This window comes from Phyllostomus hastatus, unplaced genomic scaffold, assembly GCF_019186645.2.
Source record: "Phyllostomus hastatus isolate PE091 unplaced genomic scaffold, TTU_PhHast_1.1 phas_contig_1162, whole genome shotgun sequence".
In the NCBI taxonomy this organism is placed as follows: domain Eukaryota; kingdom Metazoa; phylum Chordata; class Mammalia; order Chiroptera; family Phyllostomidae; genus Phyllostomus; species Phyllostomus hastatus.
In genome coordinates, this window is record NW_025333537.1 from 11,073,721 (window position 1) to 11,098,622 (window position 24,902).

The following is a 24,902-nucleotide window of genomic DNA, read 5'->3' on the forward strand; positions in this document are numbered from 1 at the left end:
CACGTCACCAGCTGGGCCCCTCCTTGAGAAACGGGGCCAGGGGGGCCGGGGGAGGGGAAAGAGGCTGCTAGCTGGGGAGTCACACACACACCCCGCCCTGCTCTCTTTCCCTGGCCGGGGAGACCCCTCCTCAGTGCCTTGGCCACACCCACCCCAACAGCAAGACACGCCCCCGTGCCTCAGTTTCCCAGCAGCGACACCGCTGTGCCGCGAGCCCTCAGGTGGCGGGGGGAGCACAGGCCTTCGTCTCCCAGGCCACAGGCGGCTCAGCGAGCAGACCGAAGGTCCCGCAGGCCGAGACGCGGCGCTGGCCCTCCACACACCCGGGCGCGAGAAGAGAGAGCACAGCCGGCCTGGGGCTGCTCCCGGGACACCCCGGGGTCCAGAGGGGCCGTTTGAAACCACGCGCGGGAGAAGAGCCGTCTAAGACGACCACCCCACTGCGTCGCCCCTCCCCGGGCCGGCCCGGGGCTCAGGCTCACAGTGCCCACCCAGCACCCCGCGCAGGAGGGTGGCCCGTGCCGCACGGGGGAACTCGGGCTCCGGGGTCCAGCGACTTTGCGTGGACCCCAGGACGCAAACCCGGGTCCGTGGCTGACAAGGTTGGCTTCTCCGGCCACCCCAGAGCAGCCCGCACCTCCCCCCACCCCCCCGCTGTTACCCCAGGAGCCCAGAGTCCTGGAGACAGGATGTCAGCCCCGCGATGCCGGCGGAGCAGCAGGCCCATCAAACCGGGCAGCTGGGGTGCTTAGACGAATGGTTCCCGCGGCGCCTGGGGGCCCAGCCTGACGAGGCCCGTTCACAGCCACAGCCGCGAACCACACCTGGAAAGCTGTGAGGCGCTTCACAAGGGTGCAGGGCAAGGGGCAAAGTGCGGGCGCCGTCCCTCCCGTCCCCCGGGGCGCCCCTCCCGAGCCCTGCCGTGCAAATCAGGAACCTGAGGTGCGGAGCGGGCCCTCCCCCGGCTGACAGCGCAGCAGCGGGCAGAGGACCCGGCGGGTGTGCCCCTGGGGGGTGGTGTGACGGACAGAGACGACCTGCACGCTCCCGACACTCCTCGGGGGTGTCACCTCCTGTCCTGCCTGCCGCCCCCTGAGCTGCTTCACAGCACGGAGCCGGACGGGGTCCAGCCCTCCCCCCAGGAGCTGCTCACAGACTGGGGGGCGTCACGTGGTGGAAAGGCCCCCCCGAGCTTGGGCTCAGCGCGGGACGCTGGGCTGGCACGGTGGGCACCCGTGGGTTGCCTGTGGGTTGGACTGGAACACGACCGGGGCCCCGTCCAGAGGCCAACTTTCTCCTGGCATGGGGTGGGCCGCCTGGGGCTCTGTCCTCTGGAAGAGGAGACTCAGGCTGGGGACCAGGCGGGGGCCGGGGGACAGGCAACCAGCCCGGTGACCCGTCACCAAGCCCACAGAGGGATCGGAGAAGGAGCCTGACCCAAGGCGCCCGTGTCCACCCAGGGAGCCTTGTCTTTGACGGAGTCCAACCGCCGGCCCAGGAGGCCCCACCGCACGGCCCCCTCTCCCTGCAGGGCTGCTGCCGGCCACTGCGCTCGCCCACGGGCCCTCGCGGGTTCCTGAAGGCGCGAGCCCTCCCCTGCTGTGTGGTTCTCCTGCCGCCTCTGGGGCAGAAGCCCCTCCAACGCTTACGCCTCTTTTTCCCTTTCCCACAATCTCCAACTTGCAGGAAAACTGCAAAAATAACGTGAGGGCTCTCGCTCTCCCACGCCCTCCCCCCCAGGGCCGCCGCGTAAATCCCTCGCTCTCCGGTCTGTCCACGCTCCCTCTCCCTGCGCCTCCACCTGCGTGTCACCTCCACACGGCCCCCGGCCCGTGGGGTGGGGCTTGCGGCGTTTCCGTCTTACAAGGGCGCCAAAGCAGCGCGAGTTCAACGGAAACCGCGGCGCCAAGACCGAATTCTGATCGGTCCTGGGGCTCGCAGTGGGCGCTGCCACACTCTCATGAAGCCGGGTGTTTGGAGACAGGCTTCGTGACGGTGCTCCTGCCTGCCTGGCGGCCGGGGTCGGCCGGGGGCGGCAGGCCGGGTGTGGCGGGGGCCCAGCAGGTCGGTGGGGACGTGATCCCATCATCCGTCGGGATTATATCGTGCCTTCGCTGAGAGAGCAGTCGCCGTGGAGCCGGCAGAGCGACCGGCACCAGGGCGTGGCTTGCACGGCGACAGTCCTGTCGTTGCCCACACTGCTGGTCATGGGGTTCACTGCCAGGCACCCTCGCACCCGATTCCTTTGCGCTGAGGTGTGCTCTGCAGGTGCCAGGCGGGGAAACTGAGGCCCGGCCTCCCCTGTCCCTACCCCTGCACTGAGCCCCCCCCACCGGCGTCCTTGGCATAAGACACACAACCTCCGCGCCGCTGACCGCCTCCCTCAGGGCAGGACAGGACGACGCCGTAGCAAACGAACCGTGGAGCCGTGGCAGCACAGCGGGAGCCCGGCTGCCCCTGCCGCGGTAGAAGAGGAGCGCGGGCGGGTCAGGGCCCGGGCCAGGGGGAGTCTGCAGAGCAGCTGCCGGCCCCGCACTCCTGGGAGGTGTGGGGGCCCGAGGGGCGGCCCCATCCCCCAGGGCCACCCCCTCCCTCCTCCCGGGCCTGCTCTCTCCTTCTCCCCCTTCTCTCCGCAGACAAACGGGACGGACGGACGGACGGACTCCGCCCCGGGCCCCGTGCAGAGCAGGTCCGTGTCCCACAGGTGACTGAGCAAATGAACAAGTGAGCAAATCACCGGCCTGCACACCCCGGCTCTGTCTTCCCAGGGCAGCTGCCCCGCCCCCAGGACACCCGGCTCGCCCGCCCAGTGGGACGGGGCGAGCACCGCCAGGGTGGGCGCTCACGGTCGGTGCGCACGGCCTTTGTGAAGGGGCCACTACCGGGTGGGCGTCGGGGTCCCGCGTCAGAGTGCCCAGACCTTTGCTCTGGGAAATAAACCCGAAAACGGGGAGAAACGGAAAGCAAAGCTGGAGAGACCAAATGTGAACAATGTGGGGCGGGCTCGCGTGTGTGTGTGCGCACACACACACACACACACGCACACACACAGCCTTGGGGGCAGCACATTTCAAGTCCCACGCCCACAGCGCCCCTGCCTGTCCACCCGAGACCGCCCTGGGAGGCGCAGGACGGAACGCTGCCCCCGGGGGCTTCCCCTGCAGACTCCACCGGGGACCCGACCTCCGTCACATACCCAACAATACACACGGCAGGGCCTGGGCTGGGGGAGGGGCTTGGGGATGAGGACCCCGGAGGGGGCCAGGCGGCTCCTTCCAGAAGCGGCCGGGACGGGCCTGCCCCGCGCAGGTGAGACGCTGCGCCGAGAACCGGGCCCCGGAAAGGGCCGGCCTGCCACCGCCGTCTCGGCACTGAGCGCTGCTCTCAGCCGCGAGCCGGCCGGTACGGGCGGCCCCGAGGGCGGGAGGGGAAACACGTGTGTGTGTGTGAGTGTGTGAGTGTGCACGCGTGTGGGCATGCGTGCATGCGTGTGCGTGCTCGGGGGCCTCACAACAAAGCAGACGGAGGTGAGTTAGATGCTCCCAAGCTACTTCCCTCCCGCGGTTTCCTGAGCCGCTCACGTCGCGGACGTGAAGCAGCAGCAGCACCGCCGGGCCGGCCGAGGGTCTCCGAGCCGGGCCTGGGGCTGGGCTGGGCCACAGGCTGGGCCCTCCCCACAGGGGAGGAACCCCAGCCCTAGAATCCCTGCCCGTCCCACTCGGCAACAAACAGCCTGGGGGGTGGGTGCCCGCACACTGCGGGCCGGCTCGCGGGGGGGAGGGGCGGGGAGGAAAGTCACTTCCCCCCGGAGCTTCCTGGACGTCGTGAGGTCTGTCTGAGCCGCCGGGCTGCCCAGCCGCCCTTCACCGGATCCCAGAGCTCCCTCCGAATTCAAGCAGACGGAACCACTCACCGCCTGCACGCCCGCCAGCCGGCGATTACTCCGCTTTTCCTGGAATGAGCTCCCCGCGCCGTCGCCGGCCGCCAGAGCTATCAGCAGCAGCCGGGCCCCCACCTCCGACCGGCTCTCGCACCCTCTGCAGCTGGTGGCGAGGCTTCTACGCCTCTCCTCGAAGTCACACTCAGAAAGTGCCGGCGGCTCCCCGAGCCGGAGGACGCGGGAGGGAGGGGCCGCACGGGGCGCTCTGGGGAGTCACTTGGGATGCGAGCGAGCAGGAAGGGTGGCGGGCCGTGCCTCCCTCCTCCTCCTCCAAGGCCAGCCCCGCTCTGCCTTCCTCCCCACTTCGGCTTGGCTGGCCGAGCCCGCACGGGTGTCCCCGAAGCCGCCCCCCTCCCCCGGCTGCACGTGAAAGACCCCCGGCGGAGGAGCCCCCGGCAGCTGCCGCGGCGCCGGGCCCGCCTCCCGCGGAGGCCCAGCGCGCAGACGAACGCGGAACACCCGCCACGCTCGGGACTGACCTTTCCACATGTCACATCAGATTTTCCGCTCGCCGGCAAACCAAAAGCAAACCAAACACAACCAGCACACCTCCCCACCCCGCCCCCACCTGTCACCCCGCGCGGAAACCCATCAGAATTTACGGCAAGCCGGCCGGACTCCAGACGCGCCTAATGTCGTTAGGAAGCCTGCACAGCGCCCAGATGCCAGGAGGGTCTCGGTGACAGACTCCAGGCTCCGGGCGGAGGAAAAACAAGACACGGCACAGCCGCCTGCAGACACGCCAGCCTCCTCCTCGCCCTGCCCCACGGGAACTGATGGGATCCTCGGAGGGGAGCCCCGAGCACCCAGGGGCCGGGGCTGGGGGCTCTGGGATCCGCGCAAACAGGGTTTGCAAGGCCCGACCCCAGCACCGGAGGGCCAGCCCTGCCCGGGGCCCCCCTGCAAGCCGGTTCTGTTATTAAAGCCATCTGTCAGCGGCAACTCGCGACGAGACAGAGAACCCAATCGGCCGCCCCTGAGCCTGACTCTGGGAGGCGTACCCGAACGTCCAGCCGCCCTGGCCCCGTTTGCCCCGCCCCCCCCCAGTGGGGTCCCCCGTTCAGAGGTTCAGAGCTGGGGGCTGTCTCCCTGATACCTGCCGCGGACGCTGAACTTCCCGGTGAGTCAGACGGGCCACTGGGTGTTCGTTCTATTTCCAGCCCGCACCGGGCTTCCTCCCCGGCCCTGTGCAAATTCGCGGCTTCTAAGAACCGGGGGCTAAATCCGTCCCCTCGGGCCCCCCTTCCCCCCCCTTGCACCGGGGGTGTCCTGTGGACAACGAGGGGCACTTCTGTCCTTCCTCACAGCCCAGAAACAGAGGAGACAGGAGGGGCGCCAGCCAGGGGGCTGGCCCCGGGCCCTGGGCCAGGTGCCCCCCAGGAACCCCATCCAGCCCCTCCAGAAAAGCCGCCCCGGCGGCCGTTTGGAGACCGGGCAGAGGCCGTGGAAAACGCCGACCCGCTGGGCGGCTGTCCCTCAGCCCCATCCCGACCCAACTCTGCTGAGGGACTGTCCCCAACAGATGGCCGTGCTGCGGGGTGGACCCCGCGGGCAGGGCTGCTCCGCCCAGAGCCAGCTGGCCCGAGATCTCCCTGCACCACCGGTCTTCTCGGAGTTTCTCGGTTACGGGACAAAACAGCCCCCCACTGAGCCCCGCTGTCAGGTGACGGGGGGAGAGACGGGGGGCCCTGTGCCCCCCGCGCCCCCGAGCCCGGCCCGTCTGGGGCACATGTGACAGCCTCCAGACGCGCCCCCGCCCCAGGGAGGCGCACCGTCCTGCCCAGCAGCAGTTACTCGGGAAATGGACAGGCTCTGACCGCGACCCCCCCAGGCACGGCTGCCCCGGTGGGGAGACCCCCGGCCCCCAAACCTGGCCTCCCCCCCCCCCCCGCCCCGCCTCTCCCTCCAGCCCCGCTCCTCAGAGGAGGCCAGCAGCCCCCACGGCCAGGACGGAGCCCTCCCGCCTGATCAGCCGTCCTCCGGCTGTGACAGTCCGAGCAGAAAATTACCTTTCAGGAAGAAAGCGTCCAGGGGGGCCGAGTGGGCACAAAGTGTCCGAGCCGCCACCGGGCCGCCCCCCGGGGGCCCGCAGGTCCTCCACGTCCATGCCCACGGGCTCGGGGCGCCGCCCCTGGCACGGAGGCCCTCCCGACAGACAGGACAGACAGACCGAGGGACCTTCGGGATGGAGGAGCTGTGAGCCGGGCAGGGATGCAGGAGGGAGGGAGGGAGGGAGGCCCGGAGGGCGGGGAGGGGAGAGGGAGGAGGGGAGAGGGAGAGTCGATTCTCTCTCCGCCGCCGCTGCCGGGACCACTGAGCGGAGTTGCCATGGAGAGGGGGAGCCGCTGGCGCAGCCCAAAGCACCGCGGATCCGTGTGCTGGAGGAGGGGGGCCGCAGAGGAGCCATCCCCACCCACCTCCCTGTGCAGCCTCCCCCGAAACCAGGCCTCTGGGCCACACGGCCAGGTTGGGAGGGACCGGCGGACCCTCTGGGGCCCAGAGCAGCTCGCTGCCCCGGGGGCAGGGACACCACCCAGGGTTCGGCGCCCGGCTCCTGACTCCATCCTGCTCCCGAGGGCCCCCCACGACCACGGCCTGGGAAGGCCAGGTCCCAGGTGTGCCCGACACTGCGGACCTCCACCTGTCTCCCCGCTTCTGAAAATCAGCGTGGCCGGACCCCGAGTCAAAATTCCCCACGGGGTCCAGCCACACTGGCCACCCACAGGAATAAGGGGGTGCCCACCTACACGAGGGCTCCGATGCCCAGAGCCACCTGTGCAGGGAGGGGAGGAGCACGGTGTGAGCTCTCCCGGCCACGAGGGGCTCCCCAGGTGGACGGCGCTCCCAGGTGCTGCCCGGCCGGGGCCCCCACCGTCCCATCCACCTGCCGCTGCCGCTGGCCACAACCGCGGCTGCAGGACTGGCCGTGGCCACCGGGCCCAGCTCACACCCCAGACAGCAGAAACGGGGCTGGGGAGAGAGCCGGCGGGCCTGGTCTGGGGCCTCAGTTTCTCCTCCTGGGGGCCAGGTGGCAGAGGCAAGTCGGGGGGTGCATCTCTGCACCCCCATCGCTCATCTGGGGTAAACCCACTGCCTCCCAGCCAGCACTCCGGGGCACAGGGACACGGTAATGGCTGGGGACAGGAAGGGACAGGGATGGGGCCCATCCCTCGGGGGATGGACGCAGCAGGACACAGGCCTGGGGGGTGGGGAGCCGGCACGGCAGCAGCGAGGGCCCCGGCAGAAGCCCAGCCTCGGAAACGCCGACGCCGTGGCCCTACCCTCACTGTCCCTGCGACGCGATGCTAGGAAAACGTTCCGCTGACAGTGAACTTGAACTCACTCCATCGCGAGCATGCCTACGTGCCCCGCCCGGCCAGCAGCCCCGCCCCCTCTCCCGCCGAGTGCGGGAACACACTCAGTCCCCGCTTCCACCGCCTGATGGTGAGCACGGCCCGGCACCCGGCGCATCCACGAGGCTGTGCCACCGCCACCTCCCTCTGGTTCCAGAACGTTCCTGTCGCCCCAGCAGAGACCCCGTCCCCGTGAGCAGCCACGCCCGCGGCCTCCCCTCTGACGACCACCAGGCCACGGGGCGCAGGAGGGCTCCCGGAGCAGCCAGAGGTCCCAGAGCGTGTGGCGGCCTCGCAGGGGGCTCTCAGTCCCCTCTGCCTGGAGAAGCAGCCGGGCAGCTGGACACGTCCACACGCCCACACCACGCCCACCCTCTGAGACCCCCCGACCCGTGGTGCCCTCTGACCCTCACTGGCTGCACGACCAGCGAGTCATTTCCACCCTCTGGGCCTCAGCTCCTCCATCTGTAAAATGGGGCAACAGCCTCGGCCTTGTGGGGCTGCTTTGGGGACGGGCCCGACGCCGTCCCACAGAGCTTTCCGCAGTCACGGACCTGCTCCGGGCCTGCGCTGGCCGGTGCGGCCGCCGCTCACCCCACGTGGCTCCTGAGCCCCTGAAAGAGGACCGGTGCGCCTGGGAAACGCAGTTGTGAATTTTACTTCACTTCCACTTAGAACGACGTGGCTGTGGGGGGTTAGTGGTGACCCTCGCGAACAGAGGGGCTCTGAGGACTCGATGACATGGAAACGCAGGGCGCAGGCCCCGGACCACGCTCCCAGCCCCTGCGTCCTGCCCCTTCACCTCCTCCGCACCCCACTTACCCGTGGTGCCCGGGCGGTCGGGTGGGCTTCTACAGGCGGCCCGGCCCCCAGGCCCCCCTCTAGAAGGACAGAGGATGGGCGGTCGGGCTCTCAGGGAACAAAGCAGACTCCGGCTGGGGCGTGGGCTTGGGGGACTCCATAGCGACGGGGGTCCCTGGACCACAGACTGTCCTCCCGCCCCGACCGGCCCCAGACACCTGTTCTAGAACCCCGTCTCCCGCCGTCTCCCCCAGCAACTCCGGAGGCCATCCCTGGAATGTCTGGGTGGGAGCCCTGGGGGTGGAACAGACCGGCCCCCTTCCTCGAGTGACAGCAGGGCCCCGGGGGAGGTGGTGTGCAGAGGGTGCTCGGGCCCAGGCTGGGACGTGGGGCGGTGCTCAGGGTGACCTTCCCACACGCACGCAGCGGGTGGCGCTCCTCCGGCCCAGAGAGTCCACGCTGGAGCCTAACCTACCCTCTGCGGGTGCACAGACGCAGGCGCGGTCAGGAGGGCACATGGGGGCGACAGGGCAGGCACAGAGGCGGGGCTGAAGCCTGCGCCCCGGTGCCCAGCTTGGCCTGCACCCACCCCCCGAGAGGCAACTCTGAGACAGGCCCAGGTCGGGGGGCCTCGGCCCCCCACCCCCAGCCAGGGCCCAGGGGACAGGGCCTGCTTCCAGGGAGCTGTGTGGCTTCAGAGCAGGAGCTGAACCCTGGCCGAGCCGTCCCGTGCCGTCACCCCACCACCCCAGCCCGCCCCAGAGGACCAGGAAGTGGCAGCCGAGGGCTCCGGGGAAACCTACACACGTCCCCAGGAGCCCGAGCCCTGGCCTGCTGTGACCTCAGGGGGGGCCGTGCCCCCCTCGGCAGGAAGCTGCTGTCCGGCCTCATGCCCCCCCGCCATGCCTGTCCCCAACGGACAGCCCAAGGGCCCCTGCCACACCTGCAGAATGTCCTGCCTTGGGCGGACAACCCCGTGTCCCCTCTGCCCAGGGGCGCCCCCCTCCTGCAGCCTCTGCTGTGGGCCCCGCTCTCTGAGGCCTCCCCCCCCACCACTTCAGGCCGAACCCCCACCCTGGCCCCCTCCTGGCCTTCCTCATCTTCCTCCTCGCCTTCAGGGCGCTGACCCTCACCTAATGCGCTCGGGGCTTTTCTTTCCACTTTCCTTTTCATTTTTAAATTGTGCGGCGGCACACACACAACATCAAACGTGCCCGTCCCGACCACGGTGAAGGGCAGTGCGGCGGCGGTGAGTACGCTCGCGCGGCTGCTCCGCCATCGCCACCGCCCCCCCCGGCCCCCATTTCCAGAACTTTCATCTCCCCAAACGGAAACTCGGCCCCAGCCCCCACTGCTCCTCTCCGTCTCTGTGCGCTTGGCTCCCCTGGGCGCCGCATCTAAGTGGAACCGCAAGGCCTCCGTCTCTCCGGGTCTGGCTCATTTCACTCAGCCCGGGGGGGCGGGTTGCGTTCCCTGCTGAGCCCTCGGGGCGTGGAGCGCAGCCTCTGAGTGAATGAATGAACTCGCGAATGAATGAATGAACATACGAATGAATGAATGAATGCACGCAGGCATGAACGAAGACTTCGCAGAGGTTACTACCCCAAGGGTCTGGGCCTGTCCCAAGGCTCCAGACCCCTCCACATCCTGGAGTCCCGGGCCCCCCGTCCAGAGAGGCAAACACACTCAGCACCCCAACTGATGCTGGGGGCCCCCCGTCCAGAGAGGCAAACACACTCAGCACCCCAACTGATGCTGGGGTGCCCCGCCCAGACATGGCACACGTGTGGAAGGCCTGCTACCTGGACACAGAGTCCCCAGCTGGGCAGAGGGAGCACCGTGTCTCAGAGCCTCGCAGTGGCCCCCCCCCCCACCCCGCCGTGGGGTGTGGCAGTGAGGACAGCCGAGGTGGGCGAGGGCCGGGAACGCCGGGACTCTGCCGCAGAGCTGGGGGCCCGGCACCCGGGGCGGGGGGTGGGGCGGGCCCTGGTGCAGCCTCGGCTCGGAGCGGGGCCCACAACCTTGGCGGTCCCCGGCCTTTCACCTCTCCACATCCTGCCCGGCTATTTATAGCCTCCTGCTCTCCGAAAACTCATTTACTCATGTTTCTAGGCCAGGGGAACTTGGGAAATCAAAGCCGGGCGAACCCTCCGCACACACCGGAGCCTGCAGGGTCGTCGGCGCTGCAGCCGGGCCACCCTGTCGAGTGGGGGGCCCTCGGGGCACCTCGCCCTGGCCAGACTGGGGTGCCCCCCGGGGCAGAGGCGGCCACGGAGGGGGCAGAAGCCCCGCCTGACCTCAGCGGGGGTGCCGGAAGACGGCGACCCCAGGACAGCCCGGACCACCCGGAGCTCCTCCCCGTTCCGGGAAAACGGACGGACCAGGAGGCTGGAAGACAGCTGCACCTTTAAATATCAGTCGGCCTCTGGATACGAAGGACATCTGCACGTTGAAGCTGTTTGCACGTGTGGCTATTTTTAGGGTGAACCCGGTCGCCGCCCCTGGGAGCCGGACGAGGCCCCAGAGGCACGGAGTCCGTGTTCCCAGACGGAGCCCCTGTCCCGTGTCCCTGGGAACGGGGGGCGGGTGTGCCGGGGCCCCCACCTGAGCAAGCACCGGGGCCCCGGCGGGTCCGCTGGGCGTTCTCAGCTGCGCCGCCGCTGCTGACATCACGGCCGCCCACCTGGGTGCAGATGGGGCTCCCATGCAGCCGTGTTTCTGGAACAAGCGGCAATTAGACCAGATTTTTCTCTCCCCCACCCCCAGCCCCCAAAACGGGAATAAATCAGCTCCACCAATTTCCCAGCTAATGATTTCCTCCATCAAATTAAAAAGACGAAAGAGAAAATGTTTTTTTAAACGGATTACCAGCCCTGTGCTTTACAAGAGACCACGTGACCTGTCAGCTCCTCTGAAGTCCTGGTGCATCCGAGTCCCCTTGGTAATTAATAAATAAAAGGTCATGGGCTCAGACGCGCTCCTCCCCCGCCTGCCCGCCCCCAGTCCGCCCGGCACACCAGGGCGGGCTCCGGGCAGCCAGCTTCCCGGGGCCACAGATAGGTAACCCGAGAGTGAACGCGTAGGACCCATTTCACAGAAGAGAAAAGAGAGGCTCAGATGGGAGGTCCTAAGCACACAGCCCAGGGTGCACAGGCGACAGGAGTCACAGAGGACTGGATGGGGTGGGGGGCCCTGGTGCGAAGGCGCGCCCACGTGGAGAAACGCGAACCGGGGGGGCACCGAGCAGCCCGGGCCTTTGAGCGCAGGGACGGCTGAGTCACTTCGCCCGGGACTGGGCCTCCCTTTCTCTTCTGTTCCCCTGCAGCTGCTGGGACAGGGCGGGCAGCGTGCTGGCGCCCCCCGTGTTTCTAGGGTGTCCGCCCCCAGCGGCACGGACGGACCCCGAAAGCCTCACGCTCCGTGGGAGAAGACGGATGCAGAAGGACGGACGGACGCAGCGCGTGAGTCCTCTGCGGGGAGGCCCCCAGACGGGCGAGTTCAGGGACAGGAGGGAGAGAAGAGGTTGCCCACGGGAGGCCGGGGCCGGGAGGAATGGGGAGCCGGCACGAAGGCGTACAGAGGGGAATAAGAGGAGTTTTGCACCCTCCAAAAGGCCACGTGAAGTACAGGAAGGTCCGACGACACCGTCTTGGAACCTCCTCCATCTGTTCCCAGACAAACGTCAATGCCTGACGCCCAGCTCAGCAGCCCCGGGACCCCCCACCACGCGGGAACGCCTTCAGAGAGGGCTCCTCCAGGTGGCCGGCGGTGGCACCGGTCAGGGCCGCCCGTGTCTCCGATGACCCACCGGACGGTGCCTCGGGGCCTTGGCACGTGCGGTGCCCGCTGCCCGGGGGCGTGTCCCTGATATTAAAGGACTCGCTTCCTCGGGTCATTTCGGTTTCTGCAGAGAGGTCCTCTCTGACCGTCCTGCAGTCAGACAGATGCAGGGACGGTCACTGGGCTGGGCTGGGTGGCCGTGGGCAGGAAGGAGAAACCCACAGCCCCAGGGATCCTCGGCCAGCAGGCACCTCCCCGCTGCTCCTGGCTGGAGAGAGGCGGCCCCCAGGAGGGCGCCCCGGCCCCGGCCCTGACCCTGGCCCTGTCGCTCTCAGCCAGGGGCCTTGCCAAGCTCCGCCACCCCTCTGAACCCCCGTTTTCTCTTCTACAAAATGGGGGTGACATTGGCTTTCTTGAGGACTATACGAGATGACGTAGGTACATGGTTATTGCAGGACTGGGACGTGGTCAAAGTTGACAGGTGGTGACAAATGTCCTTCAAGTCTCCCAAACACGCAGGCACATCCCTTCAAAGAGGGTCCAGGGCCACTGGTCCCCAGCAGCTCACAGAAGGACACGCAGCGTGAATCACTGTCCGGGCCTGAAGGTCAGGGTCCTGGAGGCGGGGGCGTGGCGGGGGGGGGTCTGCAGGCCCACACAGCCTGCTGTGGGGAATTGGCCAATTTAATCCTTTTTGTCCCCACTCTAGATGGGAGGAAACTGAAGCACAGAGAGGTTGGCGGTTTGCTCCAGGCCACACAGCTGCGAGGGGAGCCACGCCCTGGTCTTGCGGCCCCAGGACCTGACTGGGCGCTCACTGCTCCCTAGAGCGTGTCAGCAGAAGGAGGAAGGAGGAAGGAGGAAGGAAGAGAGGGGGAGAAAGGAGGGAAGGAAAGAGGAAGGCAGAGAGAGGGACTGTGGGCCCGCTTTGGGAAGGGCAGATCCCCACCCCTAACGTCTGGACAACCCAAGCCTCAGAACGCTGGAGAGGGAGGTCCCTCGGGGGAGGCCCGGGGCGCAGCTGGACGGGCCTGGTTCCTCTCCACGGCCTCCAAGGTCAGGCCCAAGGTCTCAGTTCCGCTCAGCCCAGCTGCTTCGGTCAGCGCCCACGGGTGCGGTTAACTCCCTCAGAGCCGGGCTAGGGCACCGGGGGGAAGGGACAGCCCCGTGTCCAGGCTCTGCCTAACGATGCCTTTTGGGGGGGCGCACCTGAGGGCCGGACCCGGCAGGAGCCAGGTGTGGGGGCCCTGCGCGCTGGCGGGGATTCCGGGCGAGCCACTCAAGGGCAGGCGGCTTGCAGCCCCTTCTCAACGGCGGCTTGCTCCCCCCCACAACTTTCTGAAGGACAAACCTCTTCGTGAGTGAGCCCCTGAGGCTGCCGCCACGCAGAATTCCTCCACGGGGCAGCCAAGGGAGCATTGGCAAATGCAGATGCCAGTAAGTATACGTCCCTCCCTCCTGTACCTCAGACCCTCGGGCGACCCCCCTTCACAGGGAGGATCAAGTGCAAAGTCTTCACCATGACGACGAGTCCTTCGGGACGGAGCTCCGACTCCGCCATCTCCGGCCACCTCTCCGCTCTCCTTAGCTCCTCAAACGCGCCACGCACGCTTCTGCCTGTGGCCCTGCCTTGAGAGTCTCACAGCGGCGCCCTGGCTGCTGTGGCTCAGTGGGCTGAAAGGGTCGCCAGTTCAATCCCCAGTCAGGGCACAAACCTGGGTTGTGCAGGCCGGGTCCCTGGCTGGGGCACATGAGAGGCAACGGACTGACGTTCTCACACATCAGTGTTCCTCTCTCTCTCTCTTCCCCCCTCCCTCCCCTCTCTCTAAAAATAAATAAATAAAATCTTAAAAAAAAAGAGGAATCTGACAGTGGCTTGGCTGGGCCCCAGCCCCAGCTCCCAGGGACCACCGGCAGGGCAGCTGGGCACCCCAAAAGGGGTGGAAAGCCGGCCCAGCCGAGTCACCTCAGCGCTTCCCCGTCTATAAGACAAAGGCTGGATTCCTGGGAGCGTTGCAAAGATGAAGTAAGATACCGTGAGACTGAGAAGCGTCCGGCACAGGGCCCGGAGCAGGGCAAACACCCAGTCAATGCCAGCGGCCGCTCCGACGTGTCACAGAAACCCCCCACCAGACGTCCAAGTTCCCTCGGACACCCCCCAGCCCAGCGCCTGGGGGCAGGAGGACGCACTGGGGGGTGTGGAGTGGCGAGTGGCTGCAGGCGTCTGGGGAGGAGCCACGGTGCGCAAGGTCGGCCCCTCACTGACCTGACACTGACCAGCCAGATGAGCAGCCACAGGGGGCCTGGCGGAGACTGCAGGGAGCGTCGCCCCCCTGGGTCCTGACGCCGGCCCAGGTGCCCGACTCCACAGCACAACGGCTGCCCACCCGGCCGCCACTGCCTGCCGGGGCGACTTCTCGGAGCACCAGAGTGACACGTGACTGCAGGAGCTGGGAACCACACCGCGGACACCGCCCGAGGCCGTGCTGAGAGCGCCGCCATGTTTCAGGCAGTAAAACCCAACAGAGCTTTGCCATTTTCTCCACTGCGGTCCCACCAGGACAGCCAGGGGCGGGGGAAGGTATCAAGTCCATAAATCTAACTTCTGCCCGCAGGGTGGAGGGTGGCCCTCGGTGCTGGTGAGCCGCCCCCTGCGGAGGCCCGGGCAGGGTGGGCGGGGGCCTGGGGGGCATCTGCCCAGGGTCCGAGTGTGGGAGTGCCCGGCGCAAAGCACTGCAGTCCCCAGGCGGGCTGCACCGGTGCAGGCACCTTTCCCGGGAGCCTGCGGGAGCCTGGCCGTCACACCCTGGTCTCCCCCAGCCTGACAGTCCCGGGTTCTGCCCGGACCTCCTCTCTGGGCGGCCCTCCCCCCGCTCCCCCTCGCTGTGAGGAGCCCTGGGGAGGCACGGCCCCTCCTCCCATGCGTCCTTGACTACCGCCCCGCCCAGTAGGGCCGATGAGGGGGAGAAGCTGCCCTTCTGGGGACAGTCACTGCAGGAGCGGCTCCCCTGCTCCTGCCCTCTCGCTGGTGTGGGAACCCGAGGGCCCTGCAGTTGGGTGGCTCAGTGGGGAAAGGCCCCCTGTCGGCGGCTACCTGTGCTTACACTTCCAGGGAGGTCGAGGCAGCCCCACCTGGAGGGGGCGGCGTCTTCCCCGAGACCCCAGCTTTGACCTCAGGATCGGAGAGCCTGCCGGGGTGCAGGGGGGCCTGTGGGGAGCTCAGCCAAGCAGTGCTTTTTGACGAAAGACCCTGTCCTCCAAACGCACGGCCGACGGCAGCCTCGCCCGGGATTCCCAGCCCCTCTGCTCGAGGGGATGAGATAGTCAGGGCGAGACAAGACCAAGGCTGAGCTGCGCACCCCTGTCCTCGGCTTCTGATCCCTCAGGCGCACCCCCACCTGGGCTCTGATCCGCCCTCGCTGGCGGCTTTGGACACACGGGGGCCTCGGACACACGGGGGCCTCGGACACACGGGGGCCCTGGCTCACCCCGCCCTGTGCACAGACACACCACGGCCTCCCATCTGCTCTCAAAACCAGCTCGGGGTGGGCGGGTCAGCCTCCACCCTCCACAGGCCCTGCCCGACAGGACGGCGGGTGGTCTGGGGGGCAGTTGGCCACGCACTCCCCAAACCTGGGGCGCAGACACCTCCCCCTCGGTCCCAGAGAGGTAGGAGGGCTCCCTAATCCGGCGGTCAGGGACTGCAGACCGAAGGAAAGACATGACGAAGAGAGGGGAGGTTCCTAATGATCTCCCCAAACCTCCGGGTGCTGGCCCGATGCCAGCCACTAGACACCGCGCGGACACTGGCCTGTGTGGGCAGACAGGACACGGGAGCCAGGGTGGCTTGTTCAAGGTCGTCCAGCTAGAACCTGACCTCTGACCAGAGACCCCTCTGACACCCCCAGCCACCTGCAGCAACCCTCCACCCCCACCCCGGGCGGGGCAGATGGGCCACCGCTCTTAGGGAAAAGCACAGTTCCCCCAGCAGGCACTGGCTCTGCAGCCCTCACGGTCACGGCCCCCCCAGCCTCAGTTTCCCCACCACCTCCTCCAAAGGGCAGCTGAAACAGGCGAGGAAGGCCACGCACCGAGCCCTCCTGCGCCAGCTGGTTTTGTTCCATCCTCAGGGCAGCCTAGGAGGCCGACACGCTGTGATTCTAAGGGGGCCCCTTTGCGGTCCCCACCTTGCCCCTTCTCCTCAGCTCAAGATGGAAGTGCGCCTCACCTGCCCGATGCGTCCCGGGGCCGCGCGCGTACGGGCGTAGTGAACTCGGGCACGTTCTGTGCGCCTGTGCCGTGTCAGTCTGACTATTAGAACGGTCAGGAGAACTAAGGGGACAGGGAAGGCACTTTTCCCCTCCCCCACAGCCCCCATTTCACAGAGGGTAACTGATGAGGCTCGCAGGGGCGCCGGTGCCGGTCCGAGGCTGCAGAGCCCGCGGCTGGCCAGGCCCAAAGCTGTCGTCTCCCCCCGGGGCTCAGGGACTGCCGCCCGGCTCTGACCTGCCTTCGGGCCCCAGCCCCGGCCCGTGGGCTCCGGCGGTGGTGGGAGGCTGGAGAGGGAGAGATCTGGGCCGGGCCTCGTCCACCCGTGAGGCCCGCCCCTCAGCGGGGCAGAGGACACGGCAGACAGAGATGGTCCGAGACCTCCATCTGTCCGGGCGGGAAGGAAGCAACTTCCGCGGATGCCAGGACAGACCGCAGAGGGGCCCAGGGCAACCGGGGTGCAGGCCCGGAGGCCCTCTGAGGCCTCTGGACACAGCCCCTCCCCCAGCCCCCACAGTGTCAGTGTCTCTGAGTAATGCTAGGACATGATAAGAAATATATATTAGGTCTCCAGCTCCCGGCTCCTGGCACGGAGCTGCTAAAACCCTTATAATTTCCTGAGAGATAAGAGTGTCTTTCCGTAAGCCGATGAGACGGCGGTGGCCGAGCACCCCGGCCGGAGAGTTCCAGGACTGCGGCTGATCACCCCAGGAAGGCCGAGCACAGTTAGAGGAGGCTGGGACTGTCGGCCCCACCCCCGCCTCCAGGAGGGAGGGGGCTGGGGACAGAGTGAATCACCAGTGAAACCTCCACGAAGACTGTAAACCACGGGGGGGGGGCGGGGGGGAGGTTCCGGGCTGCAGGGCACATCTGAGGCTGTGCACCCAGAGTCCCCGGGGACAGAGAGAGCTCCAGCTGTCGGGCCTTCCCGACCTCGCCCTGGGCACGGCCTCCCCCGGCCGGGCATCTCTCAGTGTCCGTCTCACGTCCCTCGTAATAACCCAGGAACATGAGGGAACGGGTCCCTGACTTCCGCGCGTGCTCCAGCGAGTGGGGGTGACTGGGGGACCTGTGACCGGCGTCTGAAGTTGGGGGGCAGTCTGGTGGCACTGAGCCCCATGCTCCCTCCCTCCCGTGGGGTCTGCACCAGCTCCGGGCTCGTCGGACACCTGGGCGGCGTCCCCAGGGACCTGGGGAACAAACCACTTGGTGGGGGGAGCCGCCACGTTCCGTGTCGGAACTGCTGAGTCAAGGAACCGTTTTCCTTTACGCCCAGTCGAGAAGCGAAGGACTCGGACCTGAAGGGCCGGCACTCCGGCCTCCTGGCTGTGTGACCTTGGCGGTCTGCACGGGCGCCCGAACCCCAGAGCGCCGTCTTGGGATTTCAGACGCGCACGGCCCTCCGTAAATATCACGCCTGTCCCCGAGGGCCAGACCAGGGACACACAATCTGTCCTTTGTTCTGCGTATCTCGGCGACACCCCCGGAGTGGGGAGCACACGAAAATATTTACACGGCCGCAGCCGCCTCTGCGCCCCGAGGCTCACTGAGGCAGGCGTGTTTATCTTTCCATCGCAGGACGCTTTCCAGGTCACTTCTTTCTCAGGACGCGCCCAGCCGCCGCGCCTCCGGGGGCGGCCGGGAAGCGGCTCAGAGGCTGGGCCCACCCCTTTCGCAGCCCAGCGAGTCGGGGGCAGGGCAGGGGGGCTTGAGAGGGAACCCCAGGCCACAGGCGAAGCCCCCTGGGAGTCACTTGTCTTCGCTCCGGACCTGGGCTACTGGCAGTGACCGAGCCTGCTGGACAAGGTCACCCTCTGGTGACCAGGGGAGCCGAGCACAGGCCTCCCCACCTCTACCCGGCTGGCCAGGCTCGGCCACCTTGACGGTCCCAGTTTCTCCTCCTGATCCCACAGGCTCAGTGAGAAACAGCGCCCCCTTGGGAGGCCCCACACGGCGAGACTTGGGCGTGGCCACCGGCCTGCCCACCCCCCGGCCCCGCCTCCCACCTGCCAGCCACACGGAGGCCGGAGAAACCTTTTCTAAGACGAGCGTCGGAGCCGTGAGTTCCCGGATCAGCGGCCCTCCGCGCTCCCCCTCGGCTTTTCGGACGACACCCACGCCTTAACGGACGCACGGGGCACCTCGGGCGGCTCCTCGCCCCGGCCCACCCGTCTTCCCAGCACCAGACCCCAGGCAGACGGGGGACAGGGTCCTCCTGCCTCTGCGCCTTCTCGCAGGCTGCTCCCCCCGCAGGCAGCCCCGCCCCCGGCTCTCCCGTTGGAGCTGCAGGGTCCAGCTCCAGCAGCAGCTCCCCGAGCCCCTCCTCCGTGGGCTCCTGGCCCCACAGACAGATGCCCCCCTCCCCCCGCCCCGCCGCATCCCCCAGGGCTGGGCACGGGCCCCGGGCATCACATCTGTCTACGGATTCTGTCCCCTCTGGTGACCAGTGAGATCCTGAGAGTGGAGGCCAGGCGGGACCCGTCTCTGCAGCCTTCCGCTCGGAGCCCCCATGGGGGCTGAATGACGATCCCCACTCGTGTCCCCTGCTCCAGGACCCAGTGCAACCCTGGGGTCGCCTTCGACCTGGCAGCCCTGACGCCTGTGGGGCCGGGGCACAGACCCCTCCACCGCCACCGGGCTGGCCTCGCGCGCCCAGGCCACGGCGGCCCACGCCCATCCGTGGACGGCGAGCCGGCCGGGGCGCCGTTCACTGTGCAGCACTAACGACCGCCGCTCTCCCTGCGCGGCACGCCCCGGCTTCGTCCAAGGAGGCCGCGGGAGGACGGCGACCACAGGCGGACACTGCCCGTGACGTGACGGTCGCTGCAGACCCACGGGGAGAGCCGTGCCGGCTTGCCCACTTCTGTCCTTTTCCACCGACCGCCCTGCTCACCACCAGCCTCAGGCGTCTCCTTCTGCGTGGGAGGAGGCGAGGCAGAGGGTGGGCCGGGGCCGGGGGCGGGGCGAGGCCGGGGGCGGGCCGGGGCCGGGGGCGGGGCGAGACCGGGCGGGGGGCGCGGCGATGCAGGGTGGGGCGGGGCAGGGGGCGGGGCGGGGCAAGAGGGCGGGGCGGGGCAGAGGGCCGCAGGGCTCCCTCCCCAGCGACTCTACAGGGGTCACTCTGCGGCCGCCTTGCTGAGCAGGAGGACGGGGAACCAGAAGATAAACAAAGCTCATCAGCCGAGAAGGAGGCAGGCTCGAGGCCTGCGAAGGCCGCAGCCCGGCTCCGGGTTCACCCAGGCCTAGCCCTGGGCTGCGGCGCCCCCTGCAGCGGAAGCCCGGCCTGGGGAAGCAGAGGACGCGGCACTGGGGCCATCGGCCTCGACACGACACGCTGTCCCTCCGTGTAGCTGTCCCCGTGACTCCTGCTGGAGTCCCCTTTATGAGCTGCCGCCAGCGCTGAGGGGCAACCGCTGCTGTGGGCCGCCTGCCTCTCTGTGCGAGGTCCCAACACACCCGCACCCTCGGTCACTCGTTCCCTGCGGATCCCTCCTCTCCCCGCGCTACCAGCGGCCCCCGGGCACAGTGCGTGGCGAGGAAACCTGCGTTTCTGCGCGCGGCGCGGCTGGGGAGGTGTTTAGCGGACTTATTTATAGCCGTGCACCGTCCTCGCTCCCCAGCGCTGCCTGCCTGCCTGCCTGCCACCGGGGCGTTTCACTCCGCGTCTATATTTATCCCCCAAAGCCGCTGGGATAATGGCGAGGCCAGAAATAGCCTCGAAGACATTCACGTGCAGATGACGGACAGGTCCCCAGGTCCCCAGCTCCCGCTGACCTCGCCCCCTGTGCCTCTCCGCCTGGCCCTTGGGTGGCGGGCACAGCTAGATGGGGCCGGGAAGGCGCCCGAAGGCAGATGGGAACAAACATAATCCCTCTTCCCCCACGGGCCGTGGTCCTTTGTGGTGACGCCGAGGACAAGTCCCCAATGTGCAGGCCAGCTGCCGGGCTGCGGGGACACCAGAGGTGACACGGCCGCCTGATGGAGATCAAAAGGCTAATCAGCTCAGGGACGGAGCCCGGACTCCACGGGAGCGGGCACCACCGGCGCCCGGCCGGCTCCCGGGCCCACGCTCACGGAAAGCAGGTCGCGGCGCCACAGTAGGCGGGCGGCGGGGAGACAGACGCCCCGCCCGCTCCGGCCTGGCACCTGGATGCAGGTGAGGGGCTCTCGCAGGGAGTGCGCCCTCTGCCCCTGGCTCACCTGCCCGCTTCCCACCTCCCGGGAGGGAGGGCCGCTGGGAGGCAGCCTGGCTGGTCAGCGATAAAGAAGCGGGGGCTCAGGGGACCTGGGGGCCAGCCCTGCTGTCCGCTGCAATGTCCTGGGGGAGACCTCCCCTCCGGGGTGGGGCACAGGCACGTGCCTGGGGCGCCAGCAGAGGGAGGAGGCTCAGAGTGCCGCTGGGGCGGAAGGGAGCCCGCCGATGACTGCCTGATGGGGCAGACTTCGTAGAAAAAGGGGCATTTCAGCCCTGGCTGGCGTAGCTCAGTGGATTGAGCGCGGGCTGCAAACCAAAGTGTCGCAGGTTCGATTCCCAGTCAGGGCACACGCCTGGGTTGCAGGCCACGGCCCCCAGCAACCCCACATTGATGTTTCTCCCTCCCTCTCTCTCTCTCTCTCTCTTTCTCTCCCTCCCTCCCTCCCTTCCCTCTCTAAAAAGGAAATAAAATAAAATCTTAAAAAAAAAAGAAAAGAAAAGGGGGCATTTCCGTTGGGCTTTGAAGGGTGTGCAGGAGTGCGCCAGGAGAGACGGGGTGGTGAGCCCAGGGGACAGCACGGGCCAATGTGCCTGGTGTGTCTGGGGAACGGCAGGAAGGTGGCAGACAAGTAAGGTCCAGGGTAGAGAGATGCAGGTCGGGCCAGGGCAGGGCTGGGCCCGGCTGCAGACCTCAGGGCCGAGCTCCGGAGCACAGGGGACTCAGGAGACGCACCGGCCCTCCTTGGGCTGTGGCTGTGGTCTGGCTGGCTGTTCTCTAACCCCTACCTGCTCCTGACAGGAGGAGCTTTCCGATGTCAGGCTGTCCCCCTACTCCGACGAGGGGGCCTCTGCTGGTCCCTGACACCCCACCCTGTCTGGATCTCTAGCCCCTGGTCCTGCCTTAAGTCAGACTCCCCTGTCCTCTTCCCGGGAGCTCTGGCCCGTGCCCCTAGAAGCATCTCCCCACAGGAGGGGGAAGAACCCCATTTATGGGACGACCACAAAGGACAGATGCTGCCCTCACAGCGCCCCCTACAGGTTCCACCCAGCCCTGGCTGCTGGGCAAGGCAGGTGTCGAGGTGTCCATTTCACAGATGCGCAGCCTGAGGCTCGGAGAGGCGAGGGGGACCTGCCAGCCAGGATCGGACCCGGCCGGGCCGTCGGGTCTGGAGTCCGCTGGAACCGCCGTACCACCCAGCTCTCCAAGGCGACCGTTATAAAACGATGTGTGTGCAGAAGGTGCGGCCGCCAAGGAAAAGCCTGGCGGCCCGTCAGGGTCCCACGTAGGGTCGCCGTGTGGGCCTGCAGTGCCCTCCTTGGCGCACACGTGAGCCGGACGGAACGCAGGCCCACACCAAGACGGTGCACGCGTGTCCGCAGCAGCATCACTCGCGGCCGGCAAACATGCGTGTCTGCCGATGGGTAAAGGATACACGGACACGGTCAGTCCATCCAGAGGACTGCGACGGGGCCACAAGGAGGAGCGGAGTTCAGACACCGGCTGCCACGTGGACGGACCCCGAGAACGTGACGCCAGACACAGAGGCCGCGGGCGGTGTGGCTCCGTTTGCATGAAGTGTCGGGGGCGGGCGCATCCACTCGGACAGACAGCGGGTGAGTGGCTGCTGGGGGGCGGGGGGCGGGGCGTGAGAGCGCAGGGGGCGGGGCTTCTTTTCGGGGCGAGGCCAAGGTTCGAAAGCCTCGAGACGGTCGCACGCGCCTGTGAATTCCTGAAATGCCCCCGAACTGCACACTTCAGGCGGGTGAACCGCACGCTGTGTGAGTTATCGTATTTCACTCGAGTTGCTAAAAACCAAACCAAAGCGGGGCCGTGGAGACCCGCAGGTGTGCGAGCCCAGGTGCTCACGGGAACGGTCGGAGCCCGGGAGAACCCTCCGCCGGAGGGCGGGGCCGAGCGGCCTGGGCTACCAGGCTCTTCCACCACGTGCAGGACCCGGACGCCAGCGCAGCCAGGCCGCCGGGGTCCTGGCCGCCGCACCTGGGCAGGTACAGCCTCACACACCCTCCTCTGCACCAGGGCTCTGCTTCCAAAGCGCCAAGGTCCCCGGCCCCAGAGGCCCTTCCTGACGTCCCAGAACCGCCCCGCCCCGCCCCTCGCGGCCCGAGTCCCGCACAGACTCGGAGCAGAGCTCTGCCCGTGGCGGGCACGGCCCCCGGCCCCAGGCGGCTGCCAGCCCAGGGCGCCACGGCCGGCCAGGCCGGCTCGGATGTCGGGAAAGGGACGTTCGTCTGATGAGCGCCTACTACGTGCCAGGCGCTCTGCACACATGTTCTCGTTTGCCATCTCTCCTCCGGGCGCAGCCGCCCGGATCTAGGCCGCCTTCGCCAGGGGCTTCCCTGGCGCGTGAGAGCGCGCCCGTGGCCTCAGCTGCCCCCTTGCGGCGGGAGAGCGGCGTGCGTCCCGGGCCGTCCCCCAGGCGGCAGGCATGTCCCTCCTGCTCAGAGGCCGTCTCCTCGCGTCCTCGCCGGCGTGGCCCACTTCTCGGTGCCGCTGAATAAGTCGATTCACCGTGAAGGACCCGGGCGAGCGTGACGGGGTTCCCAAGGGTGTTTATAGACTGAATGGGGACGGGAAGGGCCGCCGTTTGCCGGAGGCAAGAGGGACCCACGGAGAGAGAGCAGGCGGGGCCCCCGTCCGAGCCCCACCAAACACAGCCCAGGCAGCGGAAGGTGCCTGACACATCGTCAAATAATCGCCCAACTCCAGGCCCCTCCTCCCACAGGGACCCTGCCCTCCAGAGCCAGGCCGTGAGGACCAGCCAGGGGACGGACGCCAGGAGGGGAGGTGTCCGTCTGAAATCCACCGCCGATGGGTGGGCACGGCACCCACTGCACCTGGAAACCGGGTGGAAGCCTGAGCATCGCCACAGGAAGGCGGGAAGTCCCCAGCCAGGCATGGGGGGCGGGCCAGCCCGGGGCTGGGGGCCAGGTGGGGAGGAGGGGCCCATGGCCGTGCCCACATCTTGGCCCCGATTTCCTTAAGGCGGGGAGCTGGCCCTGGGTTTCTTGGTGTCCCCACCTCCTCTAGCCTCCAAGGAAGACGCCTGCAAAAGGACAGGCTCCGGCCTCACACCAGTGGTCCGGCCATGGTCTCCCACCTCTGCGCCCCAGGTTCTTGTTAGCTCTGTCCTGGGGCCACCTCGGGCCACCTGGGGCCCCCATAGCGCTAACCAGAGCCAAGGGCAGCGAGGCAGCCCACAAGTCACTCGATGGCAGCGATGTCCAGGTTGTCATTCCCCACCAGGACCTCTACTGTGATGGGGACACGTTGCGTTAAAAGGCCGAAAGGAAAACCACACTGGATTTCTGCACACACACCCCCACCCCTGTTCGCCCTGCAGAGATTCAACTTCTCCGAAGAGAACACAACCTCCCCACCTTCCCCCGGCAGCCCTGGCACCGAGGAGGAGTCAGAAGGCGACACCGGATCTTTCCATGCGGAACCGGGACCGTCACAGGCCTGGTTCTGTGCCCCACGGTTCCACAGGTGGCCTTGGTCGCGAGAGCCGTTTTGCAACACGAAGTTCCCAGCTCCTTGCCCTCTGCACGAAGCAGCACCCGGGACGTCTCGGGGTGAAACGCAAGGCCGCCTCCCAGCGGCTGGGGTCAAGTGCAGGGCAAGGCTGGGCCCTCTCGGGCTGAGTGAGCCCCGTTCTCGGTGACCCAGCCCGGGGCAGTGAGGTCCGGGCCCCCACGACGCTCCTCACTCCCTTTGTTACAAGAGGCAGCAAGTCCTGGGTTTAAACAGACCACCCTGGTGGACGGCGGCCCCTGGCCTGTGGCCACTGGGGCGTCTGGTGACCACAGTGGCTTCGCCGCCGTCCTTGGTCCGAGCTGCCCGGAGCGTGCATGGCCAGCTCCCTGCACACACCTCCGACGTGGGCCCTGGGCTCGCTCTCCTCGTCGGCGGCACCAAGAGCCGCAACGCCTGTCTCCAGCCTGGCGCTTGGCAGAAGCTTAACGAAATCTCCAGTGCCGTGCGCGGCCCTGTCGGCTCTGGCCTGCCCGAAGCTCGGGCCCGGCAGTGAAGACCCCTGGCCGGCGGAGGTCCCAGGGCCCGGAATCCTCAGCTTGCAAAGCCTCGGTCGGTTCCTGGCCGCCAGGGGTGTCCCCCGGGACCCCACGCTCAGCTCAGCTCAGCTCAGCTGCGGCGTCTGGGACCGGCCCCTCTTCCTCCCCCCGACCCCGGGCCCTTAGGCCTCTGCGGGTCCCCCACCCCCAGCCCTCCATCCATTCCCTCAGCTACAGACACATCAGACTGGACGTCAGCAGCCCGAGTCGGGGGGCGCCCCGGCTGACCGGCTGGCCATGGGACTCTGGACGAGCAGCCCCCGTGACTGGGCCCCAGCTTCCCCGTAGGCCACGTGGCAAGACCGGACTCCATGACCCCTCGGCTCCCTCCAAGTCCACCCGATGCTTCCGAGGTTCCCCTAGGATCGACTTTTATTTTTTTATTTTATTTTTTTAAGATTTTATTTATTTTATTTTTAGAGAGGGAAGGGAAGGAGATAGAGAGAGAGAGAGAAACACCAATGTGCAGTTG

General features: G+C 67.8%; 1 protein-coding gene across 11 annotated transcripts in view; it reads right to left on the reverse strand.

The window, feature by feature from the left end:
* PITPNM2 (phosphatidylinositol transfer protein membrane associated 2) overlaps positions 1-24,902 on the reverse strand; it is a 105,783-nt gene that overhangs the window by 50,814 nt on the left and 30,067 nt on the right. For 5 of the 11 annotated variants that reach the window (XM_045842565.1, XM_045842539.1, XM_045842557.1 and 2 more), the window contains exon 1: positions 3,914-4,030. The exons of 2 other annotated variants lie outside the window; for them this stretch is intronic. The gene's annotated coding sequence lies outside the window, so the exon portion shown is untranslated. Of the gene's footprint in view, positions 1-3,913; positions 4,055-24,902 lie in introns of those variants that run through there. 4 more of the 11 variants (XM_045842549.1, XM_045842520.1, XM_045842535.1 and 1 more) reach the window with 4 other exon arrangements.